We start from the raw sequence: 18,896 nt of genomic DNA on the forward strand, positions 1-18,896 counted from the left end.
TTTCCATTGTCTTTGTTATTTGTTTATTTTGTTCACATGTGTACGGTGGATGCTTTAAAACGTGAACTCATAACTTTACGGTGGATGCTTTAAAACTCATAACCTCCCTGGGCAGCCTGTTCCAGCGCTCCGTCACCCTCACCGTGAAGAAGTTCTTTCGCATGTTGGTGTGGAACTTCCTGTGCTCAATTTTGTGGCCATTACCCCTTGTCCTGTCCCCACAAACCACTGAAAAGAGGTTGGCCAAATCCCTCTGTCTCCCACACTTCAGGTTTTTATAAACATTGATAAGATCTCCTCTCAGTCTTCTTTTCTCCAGGCTGAACAGACCCAGGTCTCTCAGCCTTTCCTCATGGGGGAGATGCTCCAGGCCCCATATCATCTTCATGGCCCTCCGCTGGACTCTTTCCAGGAGATCCCTGTCTTTTTTTTGTACCAGGGAGCCCAGAACTGGACACAGTACTCCAGGTGAGGCCTGACCAGGGCAGAGTAGAGGGGGAGGATCATCTCCCTTGACCTGCTGGCCACGCTCCTTTTAATGCATGCCAGGATCCCATTGGCCCTCTTGGCCACCAGGGCACACTGCTGGCTCGTGGTCAACCTGTCGTCTACCAGGACCCCCAGGTCCTTCTCTTCAGAGCTCCTCTCCAGCAGGTCGCCCCCCAGCCTGTACTGATACGTCCGGTTGTTCCTTCCCAGGTGCAGGACTCTACGCTTGCTCTTATTAAACCTCATTTGGTTTCTTCCTGCCCATCTCTCCAGCCGGTCCAGGTCTCACTGAATGGCAGCACAGCCTTCTAGCATGTCAGCCACTCCTCCCAGCTTAGTGTCATCGGTGTACTTCCTGAGAGCAGACACTATTGCCTCATCAAGGTCGTCGATGAAGATGTTGAACAAGACCAGACCCAGCACTGACCCCTGGGGAGTGCTGCTAGTCACAGGTCTCCAGCCAGACTCTGTGCTGCCGATCACCACCCTCTGAGCTCAGCCAGTCAGCCAGTTCTCAACCCACCTTACTGTCCACTCCTCTATCCCACACTTTCTCAGCTTTGCTAGCAGGATGTCGTGGGAGACAGTATCAAAAGCCTTGCTAAAGTCAAGATAATGACATCCACTGCTCTCCCCCCATCTACCCGGCTGGTGATGCCATCATAGAAGGCAACGAGGTTGGTCAAGCACGACTTCCCCTTGGTGAATCCATGCTGACTACTCCTCATAACATTCTTCTCTTCCAATTGCTTGGAGATGGCATCCAGAAATAAGCTGTTCCAATACCTTTCCAGGGACAGAGGTGAGACTGACTGGCCTTGTAGTTTATTTCCCAATGGCCTGTTGCTAACAGGGTTCTTAGAGCTGTAGCCCCAAGAACGTCACCTTATTGTTGCATCTTCTTGTTAGGATAAAATGTAAAGTTTACTCTGCTGTCTTTCTACTGAGAGATGAATTAACATTAGCAAGTATAGAGTTACACTAGTATTATCCCACTCACTATGGTCTAGAACCTTGCTTGATTTCTGCACGTGAACTTTTCATTCTTTATCAAGAACAGGTAGTATTGGGGAAAGGGACTTGTCTTTTAACTGTTTTGAGAGAACATACGGTTTGTGCAGACCCTTTATGGAAATTAAAATTAATAATCATTTCTGCTCTGGTTCACAGGAGAGGACTTTGAATTCAGTGGCACTTGAGTTTGCTTGTTTGGGATGTGCTCACTGAATACAGCAGGAAGTGCAAAACAACAGTAGCTAGAATAAGAGATGGAATCAACCAAAGTCATTTAGAAGTGTAAGTACTATGCTTGACATCACTAATTGTGTAACAACATTAATTATTCTTATAATCAAATAATACAGGTCAAATAATAGGTCAGAGAACTGATATGTCCATAGATATTCTGTACAGTGTGCCATGGTTAGCTGGCTCCAAGAACACACAGTACTGTTCCAATTAATTGAGAGAATAGCTTGATACTTCACAGGTTGGAGCAGCCAGATCATTCTAAAGCAGTGATTATCTTCACTGCTACAAAGTGTGTTTAGTTTCAAACTTAATTGTATCCACATTTCCGTTTCTAATTAATCCAGATACAGAAATGCTATAGTAACCGAACAGCGTGTTCTTTGAGGAAATATAACATGGCACAATCCTACGGCACCAGAGTAATCTGATTAAAGAGATGTTTGTGTAACACAGGTCTTTAAAAGTTAACTAATTTATCATATGCTTACTATTCTTGTGATACTCTTTAATTTTAAAGATGAGATGAGGAATGTTTATCTTGCTCATTTTGTTTTTGAATTTCCACTGTCTCTAATTTGTCATGGAATTTTCAAAGGTGATTGAAAAGGTAGTCAGCTGCTTGGTAGCATACATTTTTGAAAAAGGCAAGAATCCAATTTTCAGTATGAAATTTCCACCATTGGTATCTTCATGAGAGATTAAATGCACTAATCTTGTAGTTAACAAGGTGTGCCTCTGCAATCTATAGCATGCATTTCTAAGAGGGTTCCTGCAGATGGCCAATATTCATAAGAAGGTCAGAATGGCCTGTAAGAGACTAGGGACAAGTTTTTTTACCCGTGATTTTGCACGTACTAAGCTGAAGGACTGCAAGTGCTCCAAGGCAATGCATAGGTTTCCATGTGTCTGAACTGCACTGAAAAAAACACAGGATTTATGGGAGTGCTGTCTGTGACTGATTGCTGTCACCAGGGTGTTGCTGTATTAGTTACCAATGTTACCTTGGAAAATTCAAAACCTGGGAGAAATGTGCAGTTGAAATAGCTCTGAATATTTCTTTTTATCTAAAAAAAAGCCTTTTGTAACAAGCAAGCTGAGTTGTTGTTTCCACCCCCCCCCACCCCCACCCCCAACTGGAAGAGCTGCATGCGCAGTGATTCTCATGGACAGTGTTGTGATTGGTGCTTTGGGGGTTGATTCGGAAGTTCTGGCAATTAAGGCCCACCAGTGTTTGCTCAGGGGAAAGAAGTGGCAAAAACTTGTAATGCTGACACTTACTGTTAGTAATGCTAGTATGAAGTAAACCACGGTTAGATCTTTAATAGGGGATCGAGCTTGGAGTCGAGTCTTGTGGGTGGAACCTGAGTGATTTGAGGAGACCTTGTTCATAAACTCTCAAAGGAATCCTCAGTTACCACTTGATACAAACCTAACAAACAGATTTTTATTCCCCCCACCCCATCTCAGCAGAAAAGAGCTTGTGTATCTCCCTTCCAGCTGAAAATCTCAGTCCCGATGACATCCAGATGGTGGGAGGGAGGGGAAAAAGTCGTCAGAAATGGCTAGAGAGAGATTGGATGATGGACTGAAAGATCTGGAGACAGAGCTATGACAGAAGAACTGATAAATGCAGTGAGGGATTTCATTTCATCCAATAAAACACCTTTAGGGGAAAAAAAAAAAAAAGTGCTTTAGTGCTTATTTAAATTACTGACATTGAAATTCTAGTTCTAAAAAATACTGCTTCTGAAAAGCGTTTGGAGTTTTAGAGAAGCCTGACCTTTTCCTTTCAACGTGTAAACCAAGCTGTTTAATAAGAAGAGAGCACCACCTTGTGTTAGAGTCTCTACGCCTTGTAACACCCTATGTGAACGTTTACCCATATAATTGAATCGAAGAACAAACGTTTACTTTTCTTATATAGTGTTCTTGTGCTTGTGCAGTAGAAAGCCAAGAGAGACAAAAGATGCAAGTGCAGAGGTTAAGAGCTGGATGCCTGGACTGAGTGTCAGAATTCACACATCTGTGCATACACTGACAAAGTTTGGGTTGCTTTGTGAATTCAGATTCTTATACAAAGTTCAGATTTCTGGGATCTGATACCGTTCAGAAGAGCTTATTCATTAAGTAAAATTAAAGTATATGCAGTACACACTTCGAGACATAATCAAATGTATGCACATCTCTGATAAGCAGTAATGAGGCTGATGACTCTACTGAGAGACCGTTGTTTGCTGCATGTACTGAATAATATCGCCCATGGTGTAAATGTGTTGCCATGTCTTCACTGAATCAGACATTTAAGAAAGTATCTCAAATCTACCAATTGTTATTAGGATGAATAGCTCTTCAGATCCACGAATACTCATTTGAGGCTTTTTTTTTGTATATATAAATTTCTTTTTTTGATTTTTTTTTCTTTTCTGTGTACTTCATTGCCTTATGGTTCAGGCGGTGTATTCTGGGAGGGTGTACGTCATAGACTGGACTGTTTGTAATTAATCTTTACTATGATTTTTTGCTTATGAAAAGTAAAACTTTAAAATATTTACATGTATGGACTCTCACAAGGGTAGGATAAAGCTGATACATTCTCGTCCGTAATGCATTAAAAAAAAAAAAAAAAAAGAAAGGCTTTAAATGTGTCAGTACACCAGAGTTCTTTACTGAAGTATACAATCTTCTTTGGTGACCTTAAGAAAAAATAATTAGGAGGCAATGTTGAGGCACTGGATTCAAAAGCAAAGCAGCTAGGAGTTGTATTTTCAGCATCTTTTTAAAATGGAAATTTCAGATGTAATTTGTTTGCTTAGATTGCAGGGGAAATAAAACCTGTTTTAATAGCTCTAACTTATTTTTTATCAGTATTGCAATAAACAAAAATACTTAATCTTTACTGATACAGGAATAGTAGATATATTGCATATTATTTCAATCATTAGAGAACAAGCCAGGGAAGCATTCCCAGCAATATTGTGTTAAGACATTACAGTGATGTACACAAATATGTAAACCTAGGAGAACTTCTGTGTTGCTTGACCATGGATGTATTTCATCTTAATTGTCCACATTCAGTTAATCAGTTTAAATACAGGTGATGTTTTTTGCATTGCTCTTTAAGCTCCATTGCCCTGATCCTTGGCTTGTTGTGAAGGAGACAGGGAAGAGTTGAGGATCTCAACTATTTTCTTTTATACAAACCTAAGTTGATCGTGTTTCATTTGCTGTAAAGTAGAATATTCTCACAGCCAAGTTATATCAGGGCTGTCGTCTTTTTAAGATGATGCACATTTCAGCAGATTCATTCGCAGTTTTTTACAGGAAGATTTAATCTATAACTCTCATTTTGCATGGGTAATCTTTGCTCCTTGTAAAGTCCTTTTATAGATGGACCAGTGTTCTGATTAGGAGCTTTTCTGAAAGGAACTTAGCTCTTCCAGCAAGGAAATGAACCTGGGGAGAAATATCACCATATGATGGAGCCAGTGGAATATAAAGAATAAATCTCTGCATGTCTAAGTTTGTATGCTAATGTCTGACTATAAACTGAAATTGGATTGTAAGAGGGGAAGCAGAAAAACAAGGCAAAATCAGTCTCTGAAGTAAAAAGACTGAAAGTGAAGAGGAATTTAATGTATTCGGATTAAACATATTTCCTGATGAATGAAAAAAAAAAAAACACAGATGTAGCATGAATGAAAAACACAAATCTTCTACTTCCAAGAATTATGCTAGAGATCGTAATATTTAAGCTCTAACATACTTTTCAAATAATTTAGAACAGTGGATAAGTTTCAGAATTAATTATGCGATCTCAGAGACAGAGACATGATATATAACATGGTGCCCAGCAGTGAATACTGCATGCATATAGAGTCTGGGTCTGTATATAGTTATGCAACTCTTGCTTTGAGTATTTGCCCTGAACCATATAAACTAACCACAGTGGTTGTCAGGCTACATGTGTGTTCCCTGCTGCTCCCAGAATCCCAGCATGTGTTCCCAAAATGTGTTCCCAGAATATCCCAGCTGTATACTATCAGTTCTGCTCTGAATCCTTTGTAATACATCAGATAAAGCCTGTTTTCCCACCATGGAGGCACGATAGATTGATGCTTTTGGCGAAAGGAGACAGAGATGCTGCAGGTTTGGCTGAGCATTCATAGTCAGTTGGAGTGCCTGACTTTGTTATCGTGGCTGCATCTTTAAAAGTGCAGGAAATTCAACTATTTTGTACAGCACAATATCTTGGACAAGTACATTTGAATTTCCTGTGCAAAGATGTCATAGATGCCTATTTTCAGAGAAGTAATTGAAGCAGGTAAATAATGGCTTAGTAAGATTGTTTTAGGTCAAAAATTTGTGAAGAGCTTAGCTGTAAGAAAACATTTCCATTCTCATATTTTAGAATCGTTACAGATCAAATTAATTGGTTCCCATTACAAAAGCATTCTCATTTTGCTTGTTTGCTCTAGCAATAAAGTACCTCTAGTGCTCTAGAGTTTGCTATGTCTGATAGAGAAATATGAGAAAGTACAAAAATAATCTTGATATAAAGGGGATTTTTCTTACTTTCATGAACTGTTTACAGCTGTACACAGTAAGGGTTCAAAGAAGAGGAGAATAAAAATCCTACCATAATTATGTAATGTTCAGATGTTTATTAGGATAATTTGAATACATTAGCTGAGACAGTATCCTGCTGGTAGGGAAACCAGAAGAGATAGATATAAAAGCTGATTCAACATATTAGCTTTGAATGCTGTAAGAGGCCACTGTACAAGTGTGTATAGTTTTAAAAAAATAAAAAGCTAGTCCTTTGAACTTAAAAGTTAAAAACAAAAAACAGACAACTATATATGCATTGAAATCAAGATACTGTTTCTCCAAAGATGGCAGTATAAATTACAGTGCTCTGCTATACGTCCTGATGTATCTAACCTGCAGTTCAGTATGAGAAATACGAATGGTGTGTTTGGAGGTGAATTTTTCATATTAGATCTGTTTGGATAATTGCTGAGAAGAAAAGTTTTGTCATTAGCTAAAGCTATCTCAGACTTCCTTTGGAAGAGGTGACTGAGGTCTAGGATAGCCTGAGTCCAAAGTACTGTGCAGCAAGGTGGCTGTGGTCTTCCCTTGATGTGCAGATGTAGATTCATTTTTTGTTTGCAGTGAGTGTGTGGATTTCCAGCCTCTCTAGGGAATACCCTCTCTTACTTTTTCTCTTCTTGTCCTCCCCACCTGCTTTGCTCGGGTGGCACAGCTATTTCTTCAGAAAAAGCATTGCATGGACCTAGTATGCAGGGAGAAAAGTTTGTTGTTGTTTTTTTGAAAAAAAATAAAAATGAAATTTAAGGAGGGAAAAATCCACTTCCCATGCAACTCTGCATAGGATATCTTCCACTACTCAACTTTGTCACAGATAAACCAAGAATGTAAGCAATGAGTAATGTCTTCCTTGTATGGGATTGTCTCATCTCCTGTTTCTTGCAAAGACATGCAAAACAGCACGGAAACATGGAGCTTATTCCCAGTGGTAACTGCTGTCTTTTTACAGTTGTCCCAGCATGTGTTCATGATATAGCACAGTTAGGGAGATATCTGGAATTTCTGGGATTTATTTCTGATCAAAGCTGCATGCAGAGCTTAGTGAGCAAAGATGAGAAACATTACATTGTCTGGTGAACAGTAAGTAGCGCACTTGGAAGAGTATCCCCTGGGAAAGCTCGCGCCGATGAAGCACATTGCCTGGGCTGCTGCCCCAGCTTGGAGCACTTGCCACGTGGAGACGTGAGGCTGGCTCTCCCTGCTACAACACTCCGTGCAGGGAAGAGCTGCTTATGGCATTCCCAGGCTGCATTTACCTCGCAGGGCATGGCAGAACTTGGTCGTGTTCTCCTCAGGTCCTTGGATATCGCCCTTTGGCTGCACACCTCGGCAGGGAAGCAGGTGTCCTGCTCCTTGGTGTCAGGCTGGGGCTGGTCAGGTCGACTATGATTGCACCGCAGTTTTCTTCATCTGCTTTATCATTTGCTTGTTCTTACATTTTGGGGACAGGAAGACAGTTTAAATCTATGCTCCCTCTGCTCTCTGCGGCAGTCACTGTTCTGGGACTAATCTCAACTCTCCTGGCACTCAAAGGTTGCATGAAGGATGACGTTGAGCAGCAGGGATTTGGTCCCAAAGGTTATCCATTCCAGGGGTTTTGTCCAACTGGCTCCTTCCCGGAAAGATAGCCTTCACTGTTTTAGCAGTACATGTTTTATGTTGTTTGCAGGTTCTCTCTGTTCCACAACCTGTTCTCTCTGCCTTTACCTTCCAGCCCTGGATGCATCTGGTCCTGTATTGGGTCATAGAGAGCAGACTTGTGGTGGGCTTTTATTTTCTTCTGCCAAAGGATTTTTTCAGCTTCTGCTGCTGAAGGTTGCTGGAGTAAACAGCACCAGCAATATTTCATTATGGAAGTGATGAGGGTTCATTTCTGGTACATATACCATAGCCTTCAGAGGAACAAACCTTGTCTGGATGTGGAAAAAGTCGGTGTTACTCTGCACTGCAACAGCTCAATACACAAACAGTTTATTAATGCTGTTTACAGTGTTCACAGTCCTTCCTGCATTTTAGCCTCTTACCCTGCTGTGCCCAATACTGTCAACAGTTAAACAACTCAATGACCACCAACTTCCTTGCCTTTGTCAAAATTTGAGAGATTCCCTTTTAAAAATGTATCTATGTTTAACTGTTTACTTCCCTGGAAGGTGTAGGCTAATCCTTAATTTTCTGTTGTTCCTGGTCCCATTTTTGATTCACAATTTTTTGATGAATGTGCTTTTAGTCACTGTCTTACTTCATGGGCTACATCAATTTTTTTTGGTATGATTTCAAGAGACACACAAGAAACAATAATTTGGAAATTCATTACAATGCCAGGGTTTATATGCTCTCATTAAGCATTAATTGGTAGTTGATGGCTATTGCTATTTTTAACACCATTAGTTCATAGCAATGTAATTAGTGATGCTAAGTACAGGATCCACATTAATAGCATTACTAATTGTAAATCTGGAGATAGAAACACAAGATGACTAGTTAATTTCTAGGCAATATCTCATGATAATTGGCTACAGGACATTTGTGCTGAAGTAGAAAGGTAAATAATTTAAAATCTTTTCTTGTAGTTTATGCTGTACTTTGCAACAGTATGTTGCCCACATTTTAGCTGTATGAAATACAATGCCATTAGCATCTCACAGCTTTTGCTGTTATTAATTTCCATGCTTCTGAATGCTTCCATAATACTAGGAACCGTGAATAAAAAAAAAAAATAAAAAAAATCAGAAGCAATAAACCAACAACTTTAAGGACATTTTACAAAGCAGCGTCAAATAGGTAGAGAAGAGAGGAAATACAATATAGGCTTTTAATTATATAATGCTTAGGTGGCAGATGCTTACTGAGGCATTATTTTTTTTCATTAAATTTATATTAGCCAGCAAAAAATTAGTTCTCTGGTTATTAATAACACAGTAATTGCAATATTTAAATTATACTGAGCTGGGTTTTAAACAATTTTTGCTTTAGAAACTGTGATAGGTCTTTAGATGTAAAAGTTCCTGTGTACAGATGTCCAAGTGCTTCTCAACACCTCCATACAGGCTTTTATAGAGCCTATGTACCCAGTGTAACTGAGTACCTCCTAAATATTAAAAGAAAAGTAACAAATCAGCATGATCTTTTCAGCTCCCAGCAAGTAGGAGTACATGCTTTGATTAGATCCTGAGCTATACAAATAGTATAAGAACTGATATTAGAGAGGGAATGGATGTGTGTGAAAGCGAGGCTGAAAAAATTAATGATGCATCTTTACAGCCTTACTGAGACCTCATTGATTTCCATGGAAACCTTTTCATTGACTTCAGTGGGCCTCTTTGGTCTGATGCTAGAAAGAGTGTTTGACAGATAGTGAGGTGCATGCTCTGGTCTCGGTGCCATTGTGCTCGCCAGCATTGCCTGCTGGTCAGCGACGCTTTACTTTCAGTGGATTTTAACTGCTTCGTGATTGAGAGGGGCTTTAATTTGGAGCCATTTTCTGTGATTAGGTAATACTGATATATGCTTCCCCAACCACAGCATGTAAGGTGGTGCTAACACTGCAAATATGGATCTGCTGTAGATAAACCAAGAAATCAGTAATATATAGTAAAAGCTAAACTATCAAGTTCTATGCCTGCAATTTTTTCCCAGGATTATCCTCACCCATTTCCCAACAGCATAGTTGGAAGCTTAGGAGCGATACAGAAAGATAGGTGTCCCAGCAGGAAAGTCTTTTTCCCGAGATCCCCTAAACTCAAAATAATTTGTTTTTCTGAGAATAGGAGAAACATTCTGTGTTTCTGGCTTTGTTTCATACCTCTCCCCAAGCTGTTCTGTCTCACCTGATTTGATGACTTCCAAGATGAATTTCTGAGGAGAGAAGCCTTAGCGTGATGATTTAGTAAGAGAATTCTTGTCTCTGGTCATCACATGGTTTATTTGCTTTTTCTTAGCAACATTATTTCATGGAGAAAAACTTTTGAAAGTAAGAACAGGGAAGTAAAGGTGTTTTTGTAAACAATAGAGAGTAGAAAATATTTCATTAGAATTTCTGTCAGGGATGTGAACAGTGTAGGAACTGTGAAAATTGCAGTTGCTCTTCCTGTCATTTTTCTTACTTTATCGAGGACATCATCTGTGTGTGTGTGTGTGGGGGGGGGGGGGGGGGGGGGGGGTGTTTTTGTTTGTTTGTTTGTTGTTTTTTTTTCCTGATCTGTTTACCAGACTGTTACTGATGTCACATATAAGGAGTATGGACATAAATTGTCTTATTTCCATATTGCTTGTGTCTAAAATCCGTATGTGACAGTATATTCACAACAAGAAAGCTCTTTGTTTCCTCAGTGAGACGGTTCTCAGTACACAAGTGTGGAACAACCTATTTTCTCTATTCTTGTACCTAAATAGATTGCTTTATTTTTTTCTTTCAGATTGCAAAGCCTATAGTTACTGGAAGGAGAGATGGATTCTGTTATTATAACACAAGGATTGTTGACTACCTTTTCATTATGATGATTGCAATCCCAGCTGACTTCTGTATATAGACTGAGTTAGCAAACAGTACCGTTTTCCTTGTAAAATGATGACTTGGGTCTGGATACACTGAGTGTAGGAGGAAACTCGATGCTATTGCTACAGTCCTTAATAAGAGTCTTAATTTGTCCATTCCTCCAGCTAGGTACTGCTTGTGAGCTAGGAAGGCCCCATTCCCTTGCTCCATCATGGATGCTGGCAGGTCTTGTGTCTGATTAGCTCTGTATCCTCTATAAGACAGTTGTGAACTCAGCTGCAGATAGACATCTCAAATTAGACTTGTCGCATTTCTAACATATGTAGATGACAACACATGTAATTGATTTAGCATTGTATAATATGTTTTTGTGTAATGTTTACTTTAGGATATCGTTATTTCTGCAGGGTTTATTTTCATTTATTCTTTTTCTATATCTATATTGGACAGGCATATCTCAAAATTTTCTCAAAACAGCCATTTAAATATTTCTGTGCTACTTTCCTCTTTTTCATTTACTAATGAATCGTGAAACTTTTTGTTTTACGACTGCAGACTATTTTTTTAATGTATGATTGCTGTAGGTGGTGAAATTTTGTTTGTAAACACTTAAGCTTATATTTAAACTGACCATTTTTGAGTATAGGCTTTATATATGCATTTAATCACTGTCTGTAGTAGGTAATTTTCCTTAATCAAACTTGAATGATTAGACTACCCTTTGCTTTACAGGGGCTGGGGAATAACTAAAAACTCTTTAAACCAAAGACTAATTAGTTCTTGAGATTTTATAAACAGAGGGGGGGGAAATAAAAGTTGATACGAATCACTCATTTTTACTTCCAGTTATACAGATGGATTGCTAAACCAGCTTGAATTCTAGATCTAAAAACCTGTCAGAAGTTTAACCTTTCCTGGTTTGTTGAGGCAAGTGAGGAAATTAGACGATTAGAGATAGATCAGTGGGGAAATTAGAATATTTTTATTTTCACAGGAAAGTCTGCAACTTTTGAATTCTGATTTTGTGTGTGTGTTGTTTAAACTTCCTTCATTTGAATGTATTAAATATCTTATACCATTTCTTGGTGACCCAAAATCAGTGTGTTAAGTTGCATAGCTTGTGGTGGAGTAGTAGTGTTGAGGGGTAAAATGTCATTTGGGAAAAACAAACAAAAAACCCCACAACTATTCAGTAATATAGTGTCAACATGAACTATTTTCACTGCTGATGGAACAGCTTGTTTGCTCTATAACACTAGAGATGCCTTCCTTAGGAAGGCTTTCACATTGGGTTTCCATATGGAAAAATGTTCTGTTGGAACTGAGTCCTTGTAGAGAGCTGAGGTCTGTAAGGGCCCAAGGATGCACAAATGGAAAATAAACTGTGACAGAACAGAAGTCACTGGTCAGATGTGGCTACATTGTTTGGAGGGCACAGTGAGGTGGGTATAGAGGGTTTGAACGGGGTAACCTCTATGTGCAAGAAGGCAAACCCACAGCAAGGCCTTAACTACCTCACGGCTTTTGTGCAGGGCCCCTGCCTGTAAACACGTCTGGTTTGGTGGGGTGTGAGCACCAGTGGTGTGCGAGCAGAAAGCTTTGTGTCTGTTATTTATGACCTTCTGTGTATAAAGCACTACGAGGAGGCTTTGTGGGCTTCATACTAGGCAGTCAAGCAGTTGAAGCTGGGCATGACGCAGCAGGCATGCCTGTGGCCTGGACAGAGCTCTGTGGGGCAGCCACTTCCCACTGAGGGAGTGTTGCTCTGGGTGAGCACATTTGTGTTACGTTTCCACACAGCACTGACGTACTGAAACTGCGATTTCTAGAGACAGACAGGTAGGGCGCAGTATGTGCACTTCACACTCATCTACAATATCAGGGATAGCTTTTCACTCAGCGGTTTCTTTGGATTTCAATTTCAGTGTACTGCTCTTTCCTGGTTATGGAGATGAGGACAAAGTGGCTTGCAAGGGGTTTGGTTATGCTATTGCTTGTGACTGACAAGAGCTAGCTTTGGTTCCCTGCAGTGTCCTCTACAGCCCTACCTTCCTAGAAAATGGCAGCTGTGGTCCTGGAGGATGTTCCAAGCAAAACAAGCATGCAATGAATCTGCAGGTGTGCAGGATTTAGGCAGTTACCATTGATCCAGGCTTCCTCAATACTGTGAAGGTACAAATAGCAATTGACTGCTTTAAGGTTATGGCTTTCAGCTGTTACTATACTGAGACAAGTTCCCATCCTAAAAGGAACCAGCTGGTCTAGAGAGTTTTCTGGATTTCTTGATGCTTATAGTCTGATCGTGGTTTTTAAAGTAATTACTGTGTGGCTTTGAATTATTCAAACTTTCTGTCCAATTCATAAATGATTTTCATTACTGATACTTACAAAGTTTTTTTTTTGCATTTCCTGATTATGAAAGACAAAACTATAAAGGTTTCTTTTTGTTAATTAATACATTTTGGGGCTCTGGTTGCATTTTTAGGCTAACATCCTAACAAGTGCATATGATTGTTTTGTGATGTTTGTGTATTCTAAGCAGTTGTTTTAAGTGCCAGAAGCTAAAATAAATACTTAAGTAGTAATGACAACACTATGGCAATGTTCCACAATTTCTACCCTTTTCTAGTATAGTAACTTCAGGTCTCATAACAAAGATGCCGGCCTGATCCACACTGAAGCAGAGTGAACCACTGCAGAAACCTGAAGTGAAAACTAGTCCTTCGAGGAAGTCTGGTTTGGTTTAAAAAACAAACAAACAAAAAAACAGCCCTAACATACAGCTATTTATTCTTATTTATTTATTTATTTTTAAGTATGGTGCTTTGTAAAGAGTATCAGCCTAGATGCTGATAAACTGCCTTAACAGGAGTAAATTTGAGTTGAACAATACATGTGCAGTTGTTATTGCCATCTAGTGTTCTCATACCTTTATGGCATTGAATGCTCTCACAGAATAGAAACTGTCTTGCAGCTTCCATCTGCCCTTGTTTCTATTTAAACTATGTTGGTGAAACGCTTACCTTTGATTGGAAAAGTTCATTCAAACTGAACATTGCTAGCTTTCTCTTAGCTCTCTCTAGTCAGTGTGAGACTTGTGGTGAAACAGCAAATTTCAGACTGAAAGTTATAAGCAGTGTGTATATACATACCCTAATTCAAGATAATGTGGCTAAGTACATGTGGTTTAACCTGGCAGACAGCTAAGCACCACACAGCTGTTTGCTCTCCCCCTTCCCATGGGGTGGGGAAAGATTGAAAAGAAAAATGTGAGAACGTGGGTTGAGATAAAAACAGTTTAATAAGAAAAAAAATGGGGAAAAAAAAAAAAGAAAAAATGAAGCAAGAGATGCACAGTGCAATTGTTCACCACCAGCTGACTGATGCCCAGCCAGTCCCTGAGCAATGGCAGCCCCCCAGGCAACTTCCCTTGTCTTTATTGCTGAGCATGACACCACATGGTATGGGACATCCCTTTGGCCTGTTTGGGTCAGCTGTCCTGGCTATGTGCCCTCCCAGCTTCTTGTGCAGCCCCAGCCTCCTCGCTGGCATGACAGTAAATGAAGCCAAAAGTCCTTGGCTCTGCGTAAGCACTGCTCTGCAGCAACTAAAACATCAGTGTGTTACTGACATTACTCTAATCCTAAATCCAAACCTGCTATACAGCACCATACCGGCTACAGTAAAGAAAATTAATACTATCCCAGCCAAAACCGGGACAGTATATACCCTGGGACAGTACATGAATGAATGATAGATGAATAGATTCTGTGTTTGAGAATTTTGTCTGAAAATATCTTATGGAGAATATAAGTATGAAGTGCTTGTACTTATCAAAGTAAATATTCCATGAATTATTTAGTGAATTCTCCTAAGAGTCCCCAAGAGCGCTCGGCTGTTAAATCAATTTTGAAAAGTCCTCTGGGACTAACTAGTGAATTTTTTGGTTTATAGGAAAGAACTGTAAGTAAGTTAATGAAGTGCACTTTTTTAGTCCCCAGTTTCAGGAAGTATGCTTGTGTATAAACATACGTGTTTTAATTCTACTGATGTAAGAGATATTATTTATATCTCAGTGGCATTTAGCTGTCCCAGTGAAGACTTGAGCTCTTTAGTGCAGGGTGTAAGGTAGGAGTGCAGTCCGAGCTGTCACGAGTCTCTTCTAGGGCAGCAGGGGGAAAGAAATGAACAAAATTCCCTATTAATGATGTAGACTGGGATAGAAGGAGATGCAGTGACTGTTCTTAGGACAAAGGAATCTTGTAGTTAAACTAGGAATCCAAACTAATCTTCTGGATCCAAGCTCAAAGCCAAGTCCATAGGTCTGTATATGCCCCTCTCACTTCTAAATATTGTGTCAGATTCAAAGCTTTAACTATGATACTGATTTTAATACTGACTCAAGGATGTTTTAATGAATCATATATTTACAGACAAATTGAATTTGGGAATTCTGGGCATAGTATTATGTTTTAAATTATTCATAGTTCTTGAAGCCTGTTTTGAAACCCTGCCCTCCGGTGTACTGTCCGTACAGCTCAATTCACAGCTCTACCTGACCAGCTGTTAATGAGACCTGTGATACCACAAGATGTATATAGAGTTATGGTTAATTGTATGCTAAAAATGGCCATAAGGGAAGTAGCTTCTGTGGCTTCTATAGCACTAGGGTGCTCCTCTTGCTCTTGTAAGTCTCTTTATAGTTTGTCATACTGTATCATGGACCAAATTTAGAGAAGATCTTAGCTCTCTTTTTGGTGTCCTGGAAATTCCTGTAGGTAAAAAAGTCTTATATATCATAGTTTGATTGAAGAAACATCTCTTCCTACATAGATGCTTGCTGCAGTCTGTGTACAATGCTTGTTTCTATTGTATGGGCATGTATTTTCATGACTCCCATCAATGAATTTCATTCCACAGATGCACTGGAATGCCATACAGAAAACATAGACCTGCACAATGTAGCTGTAAATATTTCACAGTGTGAATGGGATGGATGGCCACCACATATCCCATCAACCCTTGCCAGAGAAGCTCAGAGTTACAAGGGCTTTGCAAGAGTTACAAGGGTTTTGCAGCCTGTGAGTAGGCCTGTAGAGAGGCCCAGCTTCCCTGAAGGAATCAACAAACATGTGAGGGTGGGAGGCACATCAACTTTAGCCCAGTCCCCAGCCTGGTGAGCTTAGGTAGTGTCGTTGTAGCTTGTGGTTCTTTCTTGGCCCTTCACTGCTACGACCGTGGGCTGCTTTCAGTTTTGTTCACTGTCACACAAAACCTGTGCCACCAAGAGCTATGCTGTGATGATGTTAGTATAAGAAAGCTTAACGCCATCGTAGTTTCTGACAGCATTGTGTCCTGCCAAAAGTGGCTAGTTGTGTGATCCCAAGAACAGGGGCTATAATTGAAAGTAATCCTGGGAGCATCTAAAAATCCTTGTGCTGTGCTGCAGGTTAAGCTTCAGCTTCTCTGTAGCTTATAAACCGCTCTTAAGAACACTAAGAAATTTTCACCCAGAGGAGGATTACAGGATTGTTCTGTGCTGAGAAAGGCTTTTGGCTTATGTTGATTTATCACAGCTACTCCTCCATTATTTTTTTTTTCTATAAGCTTGAGTGAAGGAGTTTAACAGAAATGGATTGTCCCTTTTTGCCACACCTTGTGAAATAGGCACATTTCTTGTGCTTTGTGGTATAGGTTGATGGAATTACCACCTTAGAAATGATAAGCTCTTGAAACATCTCAATTAATCGGAGGCTTCCATAGGCCTTCTGCACAAGGAAAAATATGTTACTTACAAATAATGAACCTGGCTTCCCAGCACTGCTTTGAAGTAGGCAATATTAGCTAAACTGAGACAGAAATTATTTGATTTCTGTCCTTTTCCAAATTTCTGTGCAAACTTCCCAAGCTCAAAACCTTGACATTGCTTTCTCTTTTTGGCTGCAATATTAGCAAAAATAAAACCAAAATGAGAAATATCACTATCAGAAAGTATTTTTTTTCCCCAGCAATAAAAAACATTAGCATTAGATAAATAAGAAGCACTATCTTTTGTTTGAGGATTCTTTTTCCTCACAAAGCTAATTCTGTAATTCTCAGTAGTTTCTATTGCTGTTGATTTTAGGAAGAGTTAAGGGTTTTTAAGGCACTCCAAAGTTAATAGAAGAATTAAGAGAACAAATGACTTTAGAGGTAAATTTGTGCTTGCCAACTGAACATCATATTCCTGTTTGTGCTGCATAAAGTACTTGGCTTTGAAGCTCCCTTTTTTTTTTTTTTGTAAAATCAGGTGCGCAGGTGTACAAGTATTTCTCTCAGATTAGAAACTGGCTTAAAAAAAATAATTCTAGATTTTTAACCCATTGTTCCTAGGTAGTAACTACTTGTCAGGTGAATAACAATTTACCAGTTCCATGTACGTTAGCTTGCACACATTTTGTTAACATATGAATAATTTCCTTCATGTATCCACCAGTGTCTTCTGTTTTCCTGCAGCAGGTAGTTTCTTTGATTGACGTACTTGGAATCAATCCTTATCCTCATTCATTTTAATTGAGAGTAATGAATTTAGAGCTTTTATATGCACAGGTTGGCTCGGTTCCATTTCTAACTTTCCTCACCTTTGCTAGGAGCGCAGCCTGCTCGGGGCTGTGTTGGAAGAGGTTCAGGACGTAGAGCAGCGTTCCTAGAGAGGAAAGTATCCCATGAGGAGCAGCCATCTGTTTATAGAGAGGCTGATATTTCCACAGAGCTAAGATTTTGGTAGGCAGGTTCTCCCTTCCCACCACTACCACTGAGAAACTGCTAATCAGGAAATAAGCTTCTTCCCTTCCCTGATTCGCACAAGATAGCGAGCAGGGCCCACGATTGTTTCAAGTTGTTTTGAATTCAGTGAGAGGGTCTGAAAGCACTGCTGTGTTGCTGGCATTTGGGGAAAGCTTTCCAGGAGAAAATCTTGCCTTTCTGCTGGTTCTGTCCTTTAAAGTGAAGGCTATTGGCATGAAATAGAACCATTATGCTGTAGTCTCCTTACAGATACAGAAACACTGAAGTTGTTTCTAAGGCTCTAGAAAATAAGAAATTCGAGTGAATATAAGGGAATTTGAAATTAAAATACACTTTAACCTTAGACAATGTTTGAAATTTTCCTGTTCCTTTTCAGTTTTTTATGGGAACTCTAAAATGAACAACAAAAACTAGATGTTTAGTCGTTTCATTTTTATAGAAACTTCTCAGTTTAATGTGCTCCTGCTATGGTAGAAGTCCCACAGACCATTTTATATTCACTTGTCATGTGGCCAGTTTAGTGCAGGGCTAAACTGGCAAGCACCAGCAAAAGCAAGCTTGCGAGGCTCTGCCAAGTAGTACCTGCCGGAATAGGCTTTGTGAAGAGCAACAAGGAAATTGCTCCTTTTTGGAACCGTTTGAGTGTGAACCCATCAGTAAAATCACTGACACCAGCCAAAGTGATCTGTGCGGCTGTGAGGATTTAACCCGACTGAAAGTTAATTTGTTTCAGAGTCGTGCAGAAGTAAGGATGTGACCGACAGTCCCTTCTTCTTTAGAAGGTTTCCTCTTGATGCATGACCTGGCAAGGGTGGCATGGGGACAGGGTTAGTCGCAGTGCCTGCTTGGACAGGGCTGTCCTCTCTAGCTGGGAGCTGGCAGATTCTGAACCTGGCAGAGAAGCACAAGGAAGAGATCAAATGTAAAGCCTCTCTTCTTCAGTGCCATGGATTTTCAGGAGATGTACGTGTGGCATGGAGCATGCTTGCAGGGCAAATGCCTCAGCTTGTTCGCACTTCAGCAAAGGGGTTGCTTGGATTAGGGACAAACGGGTTAGGCTTCCAAAGAGAAATATCAGGCTGTGCCTAATCCCAGGTGTTTGGGAATGATTCTTCTCCTGTGCTCCTGCATCGCATCTCTGGTGGTGATCTGGGCTACGTGCCACAGTCAGACCTGCGTCATGGTGAGACAAACTAGGATCCAGCCTCCCCTCTTAGATCGGGATTAGTGCTTCCATGCTATCATTAGTAACTACTTGTTTTGTCAG

At 40.0% G+C, this 18,896-nt stretch overlaps 1 long non-coding RNA gene across 2 annotated transcripts in view; it reads left to right on the forward strand.

Annotated features, from left to right (window-relative positions):
- Positions 1-18,896, forward strand: part of LOC121074832 — a 165,382-nt gene that overhangs the window by 54,571 nt on the left and 91,915 nt on the right. The window contains exons 2-3 of one of the 2 annotated variants that reach the window (XR_005822554.1): positions 1,660-1,785; positions 12,874-13,015. This is a non-coding gene — a long non-coding RNA (uncharacterized LOC121074832). Of the gene's footprint in view, positions 1-1,659; positions 1,786-12,873; positions 13,207-18,896 lie in introns of those variants that run through there. The other variant, XR_005822555.1, reaches the window with a different exon arrangement.

This window comes from Cygnus olor, chromosome 9 (genome assembly GCF_009769625.2).
Source record: "Cygnus olor isolate bCygOlo1 chromosome 9, bCygOlo1.pri.v2, whole genome shotgun sequence".
NCBI classification, from domain to species: domain Eukaryota; kingdom Metazoa; phylum Chordata; class Aves; order Anseriformes; family Anatidae; genus Cygnus; species Cygnus olor.